Raw genomic sequence first — 17,386 nt, 5'->3', positions numbered from 1 at the left:
AGTTGATTTTCTGTCACTTTCAATAAAAAATAATCTGACAATTTACATCCTGTTTCTGAGTCTTAGTCCAGGTGTCTTCAAAGTGCACTGTGTGTACTGCAAGGGGTGCCCAAGATGATCCATTGGTGTGTGGGAAGAAAACGTAAGATCTCCTATTTATGAGTATTTTCCAAAGGGAAAAGGCTATATCTGTATGGTGGAATAGCATGTGTGATGGTGTGAAGACTAGACTCCATCTCCCCTGAAGGCAGGGCCAGGATCTATCTGCTCTTTATCTCCCCCAGCACTGAGCACAGGGCCTGACTCGTAGCTGACATCAAATAAATACTTGTTGGCCTTTCCGCTCTACTCCTAGAGGGGTCCACACAGCATTGTTCTGGGTTTCTGCCATAACTTAAAGAGAAACTTTCATGATGTCTGGAGCCCTTGATGTTTTGCACATGAAGAAGGAAAATGTTTTCAAATTTTTTGCAGTAAGAACCCACTTATGTGGCACCAAGTTTGACTTCCAAAGGGAACAGTATATCTACAAAAGGAAAAGTGACGGCATCTACATCATAAATCTGAAGAGGACCTGGGAGAAGCTTCCACTGGCAGCTCATGCATTGTTGCCATGAAAATCCAGCTGACATCAGTATCATCCAGCAATACTGGCCAGCAGGCTGTGCTGAAGTTTGCTGCTGCCACTGGAGCCACCTATCATTGGCTGCTTCACTCCAGGAACCTTCACTATCCAGATCCAGGCAGCCTTCCAGGAGTCACAACTTCTGGAGGTTACTGATCCCAGGCTGACCACCAGCTTCTCATAGAGGCATCTTATGTTAACCTGCCTACCACTGCTTTGTGTAACACACTCTCCTCTGTGCTATGTGGATGTTGCCATCCATGCAACAACAAGGGGGTTCACACAGCAGGTCTGATGGGGTGGATACTGGCCTGAGAAGTTCTGCACACACGTGGCACCATCTCCCATGAACACCTGTGGGACGTCTGCCTGATCTCAACTTCTACAGGGATCCTGAGGAGATTGAAAAGGAAGAGCAGGCCACTGCTGAAAAGGCTGTGGCCAAGGAGGAATTTCAGAGTGAATGGACCACTCCAGCTCCTGAGTTTGCTGCTACTCAACCTGAGGCCGCAGATGGGTCTGAAGGCACAGATGCCCTCTGCGCCTATTCAGCAGGTCCCTACTAAAGACTGGCCCCTCAGGCCACCATGAGGACTGGCCTGCAGCTCCCACTGCTCAGCCCACTGAAGGGGTAGGAACAACCACTGAGTGGTCTTAAGGTGGTCTTCCACAGCCTCCTAAACTGAAAATAGAAATAAGGTTGATGGAAAATAAATAGTTCCTAAAATAAATAAATATGTGTTGGATAAACGAGTGAATAAATATAAAAAGACAAGGAGCATTTAGATAAGAGTTTATGGGGGGTGTAGGTACATACGCAAGTGGATGTGGAAGATAAAGAGCAAGTAGCGCGAGTTTTGGTGAGGGAAGGGAAATCTTTAAGCGGGGAGATTGCTATGTGAAGATTTGGGTTTGGAGGGCTGTCTGACAGCAGGAGAGAGACTGAGCAGCAACGCTTGTTAGGAATCTACTTCAACAGTCAAGTATGAGATGGCAGAGACTTAGGGAAAGAGGGAGGGTGCTGACGCAAGAGAGAGTTAAGAGCAGAACTACCTTGATGACTGGGTGTTGGAGTGGTATGACAAGGTGGAGTGGGGGATGATTGCTCAGAAAGCGGGATGAGAGGTGTCAGGACAGAGGTGGATCAATGAGGACCCAGGAGGTTCCACTTTGGGAGCCTAGGACAGAAAATGTCATGGTGAGAAGAAAGTTTGGAGGAAAGATGAGTTCAGCTGATGGTCTACTTATGTTTTTGAGTTGAGATATTTGGGCAGATGTGTCTTATAGGCCATGGGATTTGTCAGGGATGGAAGTAAATTTGGGAGTCATCAGGGAAGAGATAATACTAAAACGGTGAGACCAGTTGTAGATGAGAAGGCTAAGGAATGGACCCGAGGTACATTCAACTCATGAGACCAGTGCTGCTAAATTACACTGCTCCAGAGGGCCCTGTAGTCCAGAGACTATGGGGAATATACATGTGTTAATATATATACACATGCACGCCCCCCCACACACACACCCCGCCCTGGAGCAGAGGCCTGGGTGGGCCCTTAGGAAGAAGCACACAGAATCTCAGAGGAGCAGGAGGAGGCCAAGGAAAGAGTGGTGTCCTGGAAGCCAAGAAAGACTGAGTATAAAAAGGCAGTCCTTTCAACAGGGCCACATGCCACAAGGAGGTGAGGAATGGGGACTGGAAGTGGGTAGATGAGGGTGAGCTCTGCCACTGACCAGCCGGTGTTCTTAAGCCAGTCACCCAGCCTCAGCCACCTCCCAGAGGACTAGAGAAGGTGAAAGGAGTTCACCCCTGTGAAGTGCCTGGCACTGTGCAGAGTAAACGCTTAGGAGATGACGGCTCTTGCTTTATTAGTGATGACTATCGTCTTTTCCACCTTCTCTAAGCTTCCTCGTCTCCTTCCGCCTGTGCAGACCACCCCCCCGCCCTTGGACTTCCCCCACTGCCTCCCTCTCCAAGCATTTGACTGACTGGAGGCACCATCTCCCCTCCAAGACTTGGGGTGCCCCTGGGTCTCCGGATCAGACCTGCATTTCCTACCCTCTTCTCCACCCTTCTGAGAGCGGGGATGGCCCAGGGGAGGAAAGGGCAGCAGGAAGTCCCCAAAGTCGCTGATAGGCCAGCAGTGAGTGGGTGGGGCTTAATCTGAGCCCCGCCCCCTAGCAAGCACCGCCCATCCCTCTGCTTTCCCAGTTTGCCTGAATTTCCCCGGGATGAGGGTGGAGGCAGGTGTCGTCCCATCCTTTGGCCTAAACTCTCCTGGAGCCAACCCCCAAAAGACTCCATGCGACAGAAGAAGCAGGTAAGGTCCCCAGTTTGGAGAGGGCATTGGTAGGGGCATCTTTAAAATCCTGAATTCCCCCAGCGTCCCCAGATCCCTGTGCCAGGAGACCCCCATTCGTGCGTTCCGGGCAGGAGAGTTCAATTAGCCCGGGTAGGGGGAGAGGGGACGAGGAGTGAGCCACAGAGGGGCCATGAGGCAGGCTGGCTTTTGAAGGCTGATTTGCTCTGGCCAGGTCGGAGGAAGCAAATGCTAATTTCCTCCGAAGGGGGTCTGCAGCCCTCCTCCCAAGTCCGAAGGGGAGAGAGAGCGGGAGACTGGACTTCCTGGTTGCCCTGCGACGCCATCAGCCTCCACTTCCCCCAGGCTCCTCCCACCTTCTGGTCTCCCAATGGCCACCCCACAAAGCACGGAAAGTAGGTCCGTCCAATAACGCGGTAGACCCCCGCTTTGCCCCTATTTCCCACTGAGGAGTTGGGCAGCGGAGGTTAAGGGCAGCCAGACCGAAGCCGGCGCGCCCGCTGCACCCGGGCCAGGCCTGGGGGCGCCTAGAGGCACAGCTTTGCTGGTGCAGCTGGTTGAACCGCTGGAGGAGAGAGGTGTTCCTTTTTAATCCTCTTAGTCCTCCTGGATTAAGCCCAGAAGTCTGGGTTTGTTGCAAACACTTGCTAACACACTCCCCTTACAGCTCCCATCACACCCCTCCCTGGAGAGCCTGGGGCTTCCAGCTCCAAAGCCTCAAGACCTCGCTGAGGTTTAACAGAATTGGGGTCTTTGAGTCATATTTCTTTTTAGAATTAGCTTCTACTTTTTCTATTTGCAGTTAGGATATACACTTTCCTTTTTAAATACTAAACTTAAGTAATACACTTTAAATAAATTTAAAGAAAAAGCATCAATAGTTTAGGTGGATGTGGTGAAGGGAAAAAGTGTGCAGCGGGTGCCTGGGAAGCCCTGGTCTCATGGGCTGAGAGTGGGGTTCAGAGGGACTGGGGCTTCTGGGGGAGTGAGGGCCCCTCCAGTACCACCCACTGGGCTCCAAGGAAGGAGGCCTGGCCCTGGCAGTGTGGAAGGAATTAAAAGCCTCCAGTTCCACCTCTCCAGCTTCACGGCCTATCCCTCATGTCCCGAGGGTGAGGGCTTTGTTCCTCCCCGTTTGGGGGGAGCCTCCCTACACACACTCACTCACACACACACACACACACAGACACACACTCACACACAGACACACACACACACTCACACAGACACACACTCACACACTCACACACACACACAGACACACACAGACACACACTCACACACACACACACAGACCCACACACACAGACACACACTCACACACACTCACACACACACAGACACACACAGACACAGACAGACACTCACACACTCACACACACACACACAGACACACACACAGACACACACAGACACACACTCACACACTCACACACTCACACACACACAGACACACACACAGACACTCACACAGACTCACACTCACACACACGCACGCACACACACACACTCACACACACACAGACACACACACGCACAGACACACACACACACGCACTCACACACACACAGACACACACTCACGCACACATGCACACACACTCACACACAGACACACACACACACACAGACGCACACACTCACACACACACACACACTCACACACACACACACACACACGCACACACATTCTCATTCCCCCTCTTCCCCTCCCCTTCTCTCCCTGTGAGGCCTCTTCACGAGCCCCTTTGTAAGGTAATTGGATTTCTCCCCTTGTTAGTTTGCAATGAAAATGTCATCTATTCCAGGCCACCGCCAGGGAGGGGCCAAACACCCATTCAGAGAGCCGGCCCAGGCTGTGAAGCTATTCAGGCCTCCCAGCCTCCAGCCAGGCAGCTGCGGCTCCCTGACAATGCCCCCTAACCAGCTTGCCCAGCCCTGGAATGGCCCTGACCTGGCCAGGACTTCGGGGCTGCATTCTGAGGCTCCAAGGTTGCCACCACCCACCCCTAGCAAGTGAGCACTGGAGGAACTTGATTTCAAGAATATTCTTCACCCCCAAGTGTGGGCACGTGGGAGGGGGCAGCAGAGCGGGAAGGGGGCAGGCTTCCCCCACTGGGGAAGTTCTATAAGTTCTAAGACTTTTGGGCACTTGTAAAGCAGACTCCGAGAGGCTGCAAAGGGCAGATGCTGAGGCAGGAGGATGGACACTGTGACCTCCCTCAGGAGATCACCGTATGTGGTGGATGTTCTGGAGCCGACCACACAGAAGCCATCTCGGAGCTACCCAACCACAGCTGGAACCATGGACAAGCGCTTGCTCCCGGCCCTCAGAGTTCCTAGTTGGAAAGATTGGGGGGGACATGGCTCCCAATGTATTCAGACGTCTGCCAGAGTCCTTCCCCAGGACTTTGTGGGCAAAGTGAAAAAATGAGGGGAAATGAGATAGAAAGGCAGTTGTATGAATCTGTCACCTCGAAAGGCCCACCCCCCAACAAGGGAGAGACATAAACCCCGTAGCCTTACCCTCACTATTCAAGTGTGAAAACTGAAGTCCACACTGTGTGAGTCCTTGCTCAAAATTGCACTGCTGACAAGTGGCCAAGAGGGATTTCAAACCCTGGTCTGTCTCATCCCCAAACCTGTGTTTCTTAATTGCTACACTTACTGCTTAAAAAGCAAGTGCGCTTTTCATGGCATTAACATTCAAACAATGACCAGGATAGCCCCACTCCAGGTGCTCTGGTCACAGCCCAGCTGAAGAGCAAGGACACAAATCCATGTGTCTGCAGAACTGAGGGTGTAACCACGGGCCCTCTAGGACCAGTTCAACTGACCCCATCTTATCAACAGAGTAACGAACAATGGGTTTTCAGGAACTGAGAAACGACCCCTTGTCTAGTTCAGGCTGGTTAAGGCCACTGACTCAACAACTGGGCCTGCACGGATGACTGATAGGTGACCCTTTGACATAAGGGAGCTAAAAACTCCGCCCTCAGATCCTGATAACGCCGCCATTTTGTGAGCATGCACCCTGAGAAGAGGCATGAAGCTTGACTATGCTTGCGCAGATCATCAGTGACCTCACTTCTCCTTACCTCCAATCATCCATCTCCATGCTTCAGACCGCCCTGCCTGTCATCCCATAAATTGTGCCCCAAGCCCTGGATCCAAGCCCTGGATCTGAGAGCAAATGCCTCCTGTCTCCTTACTGATGGATCTCACAATAAAGCTGTTTTCTTTTCTCAAAGGCTGATGCCGTCATAATTGGCTCCTTATGCTCATCAGGCAAGAAACCCCCACTTTGTGCAGTAACAAGCGCTCAACGGATGTCCCTCTCCATCCGGGGATGGGGAGGGGCCACACTGGGCAGCTGGGGTCCAGTCCCCCAGGGCCTTGAGCAATAGAACAGGAAGTTACCAGGGGACAGGTGAAGATGCAGCACAAGGAAGGACTTTCTGAGAAAAGATGGAGTGGGTTGTTTAAGTGGGGAGCAGGGGCTGTGAGTGGAGACTGGACTCCTGCTGGCTGGGATTCAAAACCGCTTTACTCCCAAGTGCCATTTGAAACTCTGGGGCCAGCTAATCCCACCTCCCGGTCCTGTCATCACCAGACGGCCCCTGCAAGCTTCTCCGTCCACTTGGCCTCACCCTTGATTCCCCCCACAGTTTACTCTCCCACCCCCCTGAAGCCTTCCTGGATATCCACTCCATCGTGAACTGCTCCCATGGAGGAGTCTGCTGGGGGCAGGGGGCAGTGGCTCCTCTGACACCTTAGGAACTTCCCAACCATCATCCCTCTCCCACCTCTGTATGAAGTCGTGTCTTCCCTTGAGTTGCACAGGTATTAGTCACAATCATCATAGAACATTCTGATGACCCCATATCTATGAGGACGTCAGCACCTGGATCACATGCTCCTCCCACTCAAGGTCTGCCATTTTTCTGGGAACTCTAGCACCCCTCGGGAAAGTCACCTGGCACCTTTGTTCCTCAGCCACAGGACGGCCACCTCTGTTTCACTTTGACTGCCTACACCCTGGAGCTTGGCATCACCCGGAGCCATCTCCCTCTAAAGTTGTGAACTCCAGACTCCTCCTTGCCAGCTGTAGGCTCCCAGCCCCCAGTGGTCCCCTGAACTCAGGACACATGCCAGTTGACCTCCTTTCATCTTCTCCAAGATCCCACCCCCACCCACGGGTCACACCGCTCTCCTTGCAGAGCCCAGACCCCACAGTCCATCACGGAACATCTCTCACCATGTGCCCAGATACCTAGACCCCTGCCCTCAGCCCACCTTGCAGAGCTCCAGAGACTGTGCCCCAAACCACTCGACAGCTTCAAAATGGACCTCCTGCTCCTCTGTCAGCCCTCTGCCCATCAAAGGGGCCACCACTCACCCCTCAGAAAAGCCAGGGTCCTGGGAGTCATCCTTACCTCCCACATCCTCCTCCTGCCCACATCCAGCCATCACCAAGCCTGTCAAGCCCCCTCTGTCAGTGTCTTTCAAATCCATTGTTGTTATGCACTGAAAGTTTGTATCCCTCCAAAATTCATGTATTGACATCCTAACCCCCGATGTGATGATACTAGGAGGTGGGGCCTTTGGGGGTAATTAGGTTTAGATGGGGTCAGGAGGGAGGAGCTCCGTGATGAGGTTGGTGCCCTTATGAGGAGAGGAAGAGACACAAGAGCTTCGCCTGTCAGCCATGTGAGGACACAGCGGGCTGGCGGCCATCTGCAAGCCCGGAGGAGGGTTCTCACCAGACCCGAGCCGGCGACACCCCGATGTCAGCCTTCCAGCCTCCAGAACTGTGGGAAATAAATGTCTGTCGTTTAAGCCCCCAGGTTGGGATCATTTGTTACGGCCTGAGCTAAGACAGTTCCCTCCTCTCGCTCCCGGGACCGCACCACCACTTTCTTAGTCTGTGCCTCATCCAATCACGCCAGGACTATCGTCAGAGTCTCCTGTTATGGATTGAATTGTCACCACCCCCCCTCCCCCGCCAAATTCGTATGTTGAAGTCCTAACCCCTCAGTACCTCTGAATGTGACCTTATTTGGAAACACGGCCATTGCAGATGTAATTAGTTAAGATGAGGTCATCCTGGGGCAGGGCAGGCCCCCATCCAACATGAGTGAAGTCCTTAGAAAAAGGACAAGTGCACAGGGAGCCGTGGAAGGCTAGAGGCATGATGCCACCAGCCAGAAACTGCCAGAAGCTAGGAGAGAGGACCGGAACAGACCCTTCCCTAATGGCGTCAGAGGGAGCACAGCCCTGCCCACACCTGATTCTCAGACTTCCAGTCTCCAGAACTGTGAAACAGTAACCTTCTGTTATTCTCAGCCACTGTGTTTGGTACATTGCTACGGCAGCCCTGGCAAATGAATATGCTTCCTCACTGGTTCCCTGCGTCCCCGGCTCCCTTCAGTCCATCTCCTGACGGCTGCCGGAGGGATGGGCAACAACACAGCCTGACCACATCACCCTCCTGCTCCAAAACTCATGAGCGCTTCTCTCACCCTCAAGTCCAAACTCCATGACGTGATTTAGCCCTGCTCACTGCCCTGGCCCCGTCCACTCTTGGCCCCTTCCTGACATCCTGTGCCTCAGCCTCCAGCCAAGTCCTGTGCTGTTTTTCATATCAGTGTCTGCAGGGCTGGACTCCTCCTCCCCGGCCACCACCACTTGTTCTCCTGGAAGATGACTGCTCATTGGTCTAGTGTCCCTCCTTAGTGAGACTTCCCAAGACTTCCCTCTCTGGGCCCCACTACAGTGGGTCTGTGCCTTTATTCAATTCATCCCATCTTTCTCTCTGTCTCAGTTTTCTCATCAGTAAAGCAGGGGTAATATAGCTATTACTTTGAAGGGGTTGTTGGAGGATCCAATGGGTTGGTAGTAACTGGCCTCCAAAGACAGCCATGAATGAGCCACAGCTCTGGACAGTCCCCTCCAATGTTGAACCTGGGCTGGCCTGGGACTAACAGAATGTGGGAGGAGTGCTGCTGAGCCAGTTCCAAGCCTGGTCTTCAAGAGGACTAGCAGCTTCTGCTTCCCGCTCTTGGAAGCCATGGCCTTGCGCTGCCGTGGAAGAACTCCAGCTGCCCTGCTGGAGGAGAGGCCCTGAGACTACATGCAGAGGGAGCGAGGACCAGCCATCACAACATCTGAGCATCCCAGCTGAGCCTCCAAATGACCCCAGGGCCACCTGTTAGTTGACTGCAGCTGCACAACGGTCCCAGGAAGACCAGCAGAAGAACTGCCCAGTGGAGCCCACTGTCCCGTGGGACTGCGAGGGATAATTAACCACTAAGTCTTGAGATGGTTTGTTACACACAAAGAATAACTAAAGCAGAGTTAACCAAGTAATATGCTTAGAAGCATATCTGGCTCAGAGTAAACACTCAGTGTGTTGGTTTGTTGTCACTTGTCCTAGAATCCTTCCAGGTGTCACATACACCCAGCTCTGTGGGGCACAGGCAGGAGGCCCGAAGAGAAGAAGTGCGGAATCAGGAAGGGCTCCCTGGTGGAGGCAGTTCTTGAAATGGGCTTGACTAGTGGGTTGATGCCTTGGTACGACATGCCATGCAGTCAGGATTTACCTTCTTCTGAAGTGGGGTGAAGGTTGGTTTCAAGATGTTTCCCATCTTCACTGGCCACCGTGATGTCCTGGGCCCCCCATGGTTCCCTTACTGACCCCAGCCCACCATACCCACCAGGCTCTCGACTGTCTCTCCCGGGGACCATGTTCTGGGTATCTCCATACCTGCGGATCTTATGGGGCATGTGCCAGCCTCACACAGATGCTCTGGTGCCTTGGACCCAGGGCTTGTGTCTGATGGAGGCATTTTAGACACCAAATAGGCTGACGGGAAAGTGTTTTGTGGGGGAGGAAGTGGGTGGAAGCCCTCAAATTACACCAGATATTCCTTTTATCTGCTGGAATAATTTTATGAAGCAATAGTTCCTCTCATTTCTTATTTGGTCACTCCATTGCCCTATTCACATAAGAAAAGCAGTCTAAAGGCTTGATTATTTCCCTTGATCAATCGGGTTTTAAGACAATGAGTTGTTTCTCTGTCATCCTCTAAAAGAGACAAATTAGTTTTGTGGGGTTTTTTTAAGCATCATTATGAACTCATGGGTTAAACATTTAATAGATTTCAATCCATTATAATAATTATCCTCATTGAAGCTCAAATTGTCCTGTTTTGATGAGTGGCAGACTCTACAAGTTAGCTCCTGGGCTCTTTTTGACACAACCGTAGTAGCTTGGTAACTTCTCTATCTAGCACGACAAGATGTTGCAGACTCATCTTATATGTTTCCTGTCCCAACAGGGCATCTTCTATTCCTCGAAAACCTGATTTCTTTTCATGGGAAATGGTATTTCAACATCATAATCTGGATCCTAGGAATACTTACTGCTGCTGGGTTGGTCATTGTTCCTGGTTCTTTTCAGTGGACAGCACTAGAAAATATAAATAAAATATGTATAAATGTTTGAAGATGAAATGCCTCAGTAGTTCACGCTGGGCCTTCTGATCCAAATCCAGCATTACAGAGTTGTTGTTTAACTTCTGCTTTCTTATATCCATATCTGCTTTCTTTCACGTCAAGATCCCTGGTTACCAGTACACAGGCAATGAAAGGATCAGAATAGCCCATAAATGCTCGTTTGCCTTACCACTCTGCGCACAAACATTACCAGAATAGCAATGCTAATACCACTACCGTCAATATGAATGTTGAAAATGGTTTAAAATATTTTTTCATATGCTCTCCCGTTCTCCTCGTGCCCCCATTATTTTTGGGGACTGCACTGTGATTACACAGTCAGATTATACAACCATTGCATCCCACAAGTAACTGTATACTGAATATTCCCCATCAGTCCTCACACTGACATCTTAGGTCACTCTGCTTGTCTGAAGCTCTCTCTAGTAGATTCCTTAGGAAGGGGTCATGGTAACAATATTCTCTGAGTTCTTGCATGTTGATAACAGTTTGTCTCTGCTTTTGTGACAAAGTCAGTTTTGTTTAGAACATTATCCATGGCTCGTACTTTCTTTCCTTGAGTGTCTTAAATACGTTACTCCATTTTCTTCCATCATAAAGTGTTGCTGTCTGAAAGTCTGATGATAATCTAATTTTCTTTCCCTTGTAACTCACTTGATTTTTTTGCCTAGATGATCTGAGAATTTTCTTTTTCTTCAAAGTCCAGTAATTTTCCTAGAGTATGTTTTTGGTGTTACTCATTCTGGGCCGATATTCTCAGATGTGTGGTGGGCTCTTTCCAATACATAGCTTCTAATCTTTTCTTTTTCAAGAAAGTTTTCTCGAATAGTAGTTTTCAGTATTCATTCTGTTCCCTCCTTCAGTTTTCTTCTTCAGAGATATGTTGGACCTTCTTTGCCGTCTTCAGTGTTTGCCGCCTTCTGTTTCTCTTAATGCCGTTTCTGTTGTGTTTATTCACTGTTACGTGCCTTCTGTTTCAGTCTTAATTTATGAAGTGATGTTTTTCCTTTCATTTATAGTTCTTCCCTGGAGTTCTGTCACCACATTCAGGGCTTTTCTCATTCTAATTTAAGTTTCTCATGTATGTTTTATACCAATTTCCTAATGAACTTTTTACTACCTTGCGATACTAGGTTAGAGTAGTAGACTTTTTGCTGTGGGTTTCTTTCTGGAACGCTCTCATCTGCAGCAATATTGTTCCACCTCTTAGTCTCCTTTTTTCAATAACAAATTGGAGTAAGACTTGAGCTCAATATTTCTTGTTGTTTATTTTTATGTGAAATTAGTTGTTAGGAACTTTTAGGAGGAGGCATGGGTCAAGATATTTTTTATGACTACGTAACTCTCTCTTTCTCTTCTGTTGCTTCTATATAGTGTTAAAAAATATGGCATCTTGCCTACTCAGAGTTCCTAGCTCTGTTTCCTTCACCCTATTTTTATCTGGCTCAGGTCTTTACTTCATCTCTATTGTTGCTGTCCTGAATAATTTTTATTCCACTCCAAGCCTTCATCATCTCTAGTAACCGTCTTTGCACTCCTGTGTTAGACTTAGAGTTGTTATTAAGGATAACTGTGGAATTTATCAGTAGTATTTTTAGCAGTTATTGATAGAATTATGTGATCCTGGTCTTTTAAACTACTCTTTACTTATGTTGAAAAATCTCCTAATTTCAAATTTTGTGTACTCAGAACTTTTCCATTTATATTCGTAAGTAAAGTGGTCTGTAGTTTTTTGGTACCATATGCATGAAATTTTGTTATTAAGGTCATCCTTGCTTATAAAGTGGATTGGAGGGGTTTTTCAATCATTTTCAATAATCTGGAATAGTTTGAAAAATAGGCAGTTTCAGTTCTTTAAAATTTAGTTAGAACTCAACATTTCTTCTTCCTCCTGGACCCACACTAGACTACATTTCTCAGGCTCATTTGCTGTTAGAGTACCATGTGATTGAGTTCTGACTAGGGAAATGGGGCAAAAGCAGAACTTTTCTAGTCCTGGGCCATGAAAACCTCCAATTTTCCATCCTCCTTGCACTTTCTTCTTTTGCAATGACCTTGAAATCTCTGTATGGAAGATGGTGTAGACACAAGATGGAAGGAACGTGGATTCTTGAATTACTACTGGGAATCAGCCACCCACCAATGAGGAACACATGTTTTGATCTCTATGTGAGTAAAAGATAAACTTCTATTGTGTTAAGCCCCTGAGATTTAAGGAAGGAAGTTATAGCAGCTAGTTCTGCCTTATTAATATGGTAATCACCCATAAAATTATCTACCCATAATACATTTCTAAATCATGGATTTTTTAAACAGCTTTATTGAGATGTAATTAACATACCATACAAGTCACCCATTCAAAGTGCACAATTCAATGGTTTTTAGTATATTCACAAATATGTGCAAACACCATCACAACCAATTAAAAACATTTTCATCACCTCAAAAAGAAACTCCATAGCCTTTAGCTATCACCCCTCTAACTCTCTTACCCCCACCCCTAATCCTAAGCAACCACTAATCTGCATTCTATCTCCAGATTTTTCTATATTGGACATTCCATATTAATCAAATCACATAATTATGTGGTCTTCTGGGACTGGCTTTTTTCATTTAACATAATGTTTCAAAAGTTTATTCATGTTGTAGCATGTATCAGAATTTCATTACTTTTTATGGCTGAATAACATTCCATTTTATGGATGTAATGCATTTTGTTCATCCATTCACCCACTGGTGGACGTTTGGGCTGTTTCCACCTATTGGGTATTATGAACAATGCTGCCATAAATATTCACGTACAAATCTTTGTGTGGACACGTGTTTTCATTTCTCTTGGATATCTACCTAGGAGTAGAATTGCTGGGTCACGTGGTAATTCTGTGTTTACTCATTTGAAGAACTGCAAGACTGTCTTCCTAAGTGCAGCAGCAGTTACGAGGGTTCCAATTCCTCCAGACCCTCACCAACACGTTGCTGTCTGACTGTTTGATTCTAGCCAGCCTAGTGGGTGTAAAGTGGCATTTCATTGTGGTTTTGATTTGCATTTTCCTCATGACTAAAGACATTGAGCATCTTTTCACATGCTTATTGGCCATTTGTACATCTTCCTTGGGGAATGTCTATTCAGATTCTTTGCCCATTTTTAAATTGCACTTTTTCTCTTTTTATTATTGAGTTGTACTAAGTCATAGATTTTTAATCACATTTTAAACTTGTATATGATTATGGGTCACTCAAGTTTTCTTTTTGGATTAGTTTTGATAATTTATACTCTTCTAGAAAACCATTTCATTAATTTTTTCAAGTTTATTGCCATGGAGTTGTATATCATATTTATTTAAGAATCTTTTCCTCTCTTTCACATCTGTGGTTGTACCATGGTTCTTCTTCCTAATGTTGTATATCTTAGCTTCTTCTCCCCTACACTCTCAGTCTTATTCAGGCTTGTAGGGGATAACTCATTTATCTTTTATAAAAGCTAAAGTTTGGTTTTATTAATCTTTTCTATTATCATTATTTTGTTTTTTACTTATTTATTTTGACTTTTATCTTTTTAGAAATTCCTGGTACTGTCTTTTTTGTTTTATTTGTTTTATTGTTCTTTATCTTAGGGTGAATACATATTTAATTTATTTTAAGTCTTTTATTCTGAATAAGAAAAATCTTTAAGTCTATGTATTTTCTCTGGTAAAGAGTTGTAAATGTATCTTGTAAGTTTTATATAATTTATTCCTCTTTTGTTAATAATTTTAAATTTCAGTTTTTATTTCCTCTTTGAACAGTGGTTATTTTAAAAGTATTTATTTTTTCAGTTAGTTACAATCTTTTGAAAATAATCTTTTCATTACTAAATTATCATTTCAATGAATTAAATAGTGAATACAGCCTATAAAATCTCTACTTTTTGAAATTTATTAAGGTTATCTTTGTGACCAGTAAACAGCAAATTTTTGTTAGTTTCATGTACTTTTGTATGAGGCGAAATAATGTGAGATGCATATATATGTACATATAAGATGCATTTATATATATTAGATACATCTATATATGATCTCGATATTTGAATTATTCACATCTTCTACTTCCTTGCCTATTTTTGTCTACTGAATTTCAAATTCTGAAAGCTTTGTATTTAGGTCACCCACTGTGATTGTGTGGTTTTTCAGTTCTTTTTGTTTTAAGTTCTGTCTGTATTTTTAGAAGTTATTGCTGTGCTTATTTAACTGCTCTATAGTTTGGCACATAAAGATTTATGACTGTTTTATGTCCTTCATGAGGAAGGAGTTTTTCCTCGAGAAATGGGTATTGGATTCGATCTATTGACACGGTCTTACTAAATCTAACACTGAACCATCAAGTGAGGCCAGCTGGTTTTTTTAATTGCAGCCAATCTTTATTTTCTGCTTATATTCTTACAAAATTCTTTATCTCTGGCACTTAAAGCATCCACCAGGATGTGGATTTCCTTCTTAAAATTTTGCATAGTACAGAGTGAATCCCGAATGTACCCATCAGCCCCATTCCGTTTCTTTTGACAAGTTAAAAAGCACAGAAAAGGGACCCTTCTTTTTCTCGAAAAAGAAGAACAAAGTTGAAGGACTCACACTTCTTGATTTCAAAACTTACTACAAAGCTACAGTAATCAAAATAGTGTGGAACTAGCATAAGGACAGACATATAGACCAATGGAATAGAGCAGAGAACCCGGAAATAAATCCTCTCATATATGATCAATAGATTTTCCACAAGGGTGCCAAGAACATTCAATGGGGAAAGGACAGTCTTTTCAACAAATGATGTTGGGGAAACTGGATATCCACATGCAAAAGAATGAACTTGAACCCTTAACTTATACCATATACAAAAATTAAGTCAAAATGCATCAGTTACCTAAATGTAAGAGCTAAAACTATAAAACTCTTAGAAAAAATACAGAGGAAAGTCTTCATGACATTGGATTTGGCACTGGTTTCTTGGATATGACGCCAAAACATAGGCAAGAAAAGAAAAAATAAAGTGGCTGTTACCCAAAAAATGGAAAATAGCAAGTGCTAATGAAGATGTGTAGAAATTGGAACTCTTGTGCATTGCTGATGGGAATGTAAAATGATATAGCCACTGTGGAAATCAGTCTGGCAATTCTTCCAAAAGCTAAACATAGAATTACCATATGACCCAGCAATTCTACTCCTAAGTATCTACCCAAAAGAATCAATATCAGGGACTCAAACAGATACTTGTACACCAATGCTAATAGCAGCATTACTCACAATAGCCAAAAGGTGAAAACAACTCAATTGCCCATCTATGGATGAATGGATAAACAAAATATGGTATATACATATAACGGAATATTATTCAGCCTTAAAAGTAATAAAATTCTGATACAGGTTACAACATGAATGAACCTTGAAAACATTATGCCAAATGAAATAAACCAGACACCAAAGGACAAATATTCTATGGCTCCATTTATATGAGACACCTAGAATATACAAATTCATAGAGAGAGAAAGTAGAAATAGAGGTAACCAGGGCTCGGGGGAGGCATGAATTGTTATTGTTTAATGGGTACAGAGCTTCTGTTTGAAATGATGAAAAAGTTGTGGAAATGGACAGTGGAGATGGTTGCACAGCATTGTGAACATACTTAATGCCAGTAGATCGTACACTTAAAAAAGTTAAAATGGTAAATGTTATGTGTATTCTACCATAATAAAAAATTACACCGAAAACAACCAACCAAAAAGAGAAGTACAGAGAGCTACTGAGAATTACATAATTCTCATCTACAGATCCTGAATGGACAAATATTCACATTTGAACATTTTTGTTTCCAATTTTTAAAGAAAATAAGCTGTAGAGATAAGATCGAATTCTGTTCAGTCTCCAGTCCCATTTCCCTTTTCGCCTTACAGAGTCTCAAGAATTTGATATATCTCCTCTATTCCTTCTTTTGATACTTTTACTTCTTATATAGATATCCATAAGCAGCATATCATTTTTAAATTGGTATAATGACGTCGTATTCTGTGTATCATTATGCAGCCAGCTTTTCCACTCAACAGTATGACCTTGAGCTCTGGTCCATGGAGCTTTGGCTCCTCATTTTAAGTGCTGTATAATATTCCACTGCAGGATCATACCACCACTTGTTTACTCACTCCCTGCTGGCAAACACTTAGGAGATTTCCCATTTTTCACTATTACACACAGTGCTGCCTTAGACATCCTGGCAACAGCTGCTCGGTCGCTGTGTGCGTGTCTCTAGGGGTCTCTAGGGCTCCCCCATGTGCTGTGGGTGGGCCACAGGCAGCTGAGATTCTTGTCCCGGGCCCAGGAAGTCCAGGGCCTGAGTGCCTGCTCCCTGTACCCAGGGAACTCACATGTTATCACTTCCTCACTACGTCACCTTCCTGAGGAAAGTTAGGAAGAACTGCCATAAGACTTGCACATTTTTAACTTCACTGTCTCTTATTCTTTTTGCAGTCAAGAGTTTACTTTTCTTTTTTATCATTTTATTGCCTCTGTTTCCTTTATTCTGTGCCTCTGTGTGTGTCTGTGTGTGTGTGTGTGCGCGCGTGTGCCTGGTGAGGCTTCTGTGGCCCCCATCCTCGTGGGTTCTCAGTAGTGTCCTGTCCTCATCCTTCTCCGCTGCATCCTGGGACTGGTTCTCCCTCTGGTTTTTTGTAAGTTTCATTTGATTTTCACATGGTCGGGTCTACTATTTATTGCATCCAGTACAGATTGTAATTCGGCTACGGTATTTTTGGTTTACCACTGTCTCTAACTGTGAATTGCCCTTATTTAGTAGAAGCAGTATTCTCTTGTACCATAAACAGAGGCTGAAGTACAAATATTCTAACTTTGCAGTAATATCTGTTGCTGAGGAAGGTTATACTCGGCTTATGTAGTCATTCAA

The 17,386-nt window shown here is 45.5% G+C and overlaps 1 pseudogene; it reads left to right on the top strand.

Annotated features, from left to right (window-relative positions):
• Window positions 1–413: 413 nt before the first annotated feature.
• Window positions 414–1,283, top strand: LOC106844997 (small ribosomal subunit protein uS2-like; annotated as a pseudogene).
• Window positions 1,284–17,386: the final 16,103 nt, after the last annotated feature.

This window comes from Equus asinus, chromosome 2 (genome assembly GCF_041296235.1).
Source record: "Equus asinus isolate D_3611 breed Donkey chromosome 2, EquAss-T2T_v2, whole genome shotgun sequence".
Classification (NCBI taxonomy): Eukaryota; Metazoa; Chordata; class Mammalia; order Perissodactyla; family Equidae; genus Equus; species Equus asinus.
The sequence above is the reverse complement of the archived record's forward strand: the minus strand, read 5'-3'. Positions and strand labels throughout refer to the sequence as shown.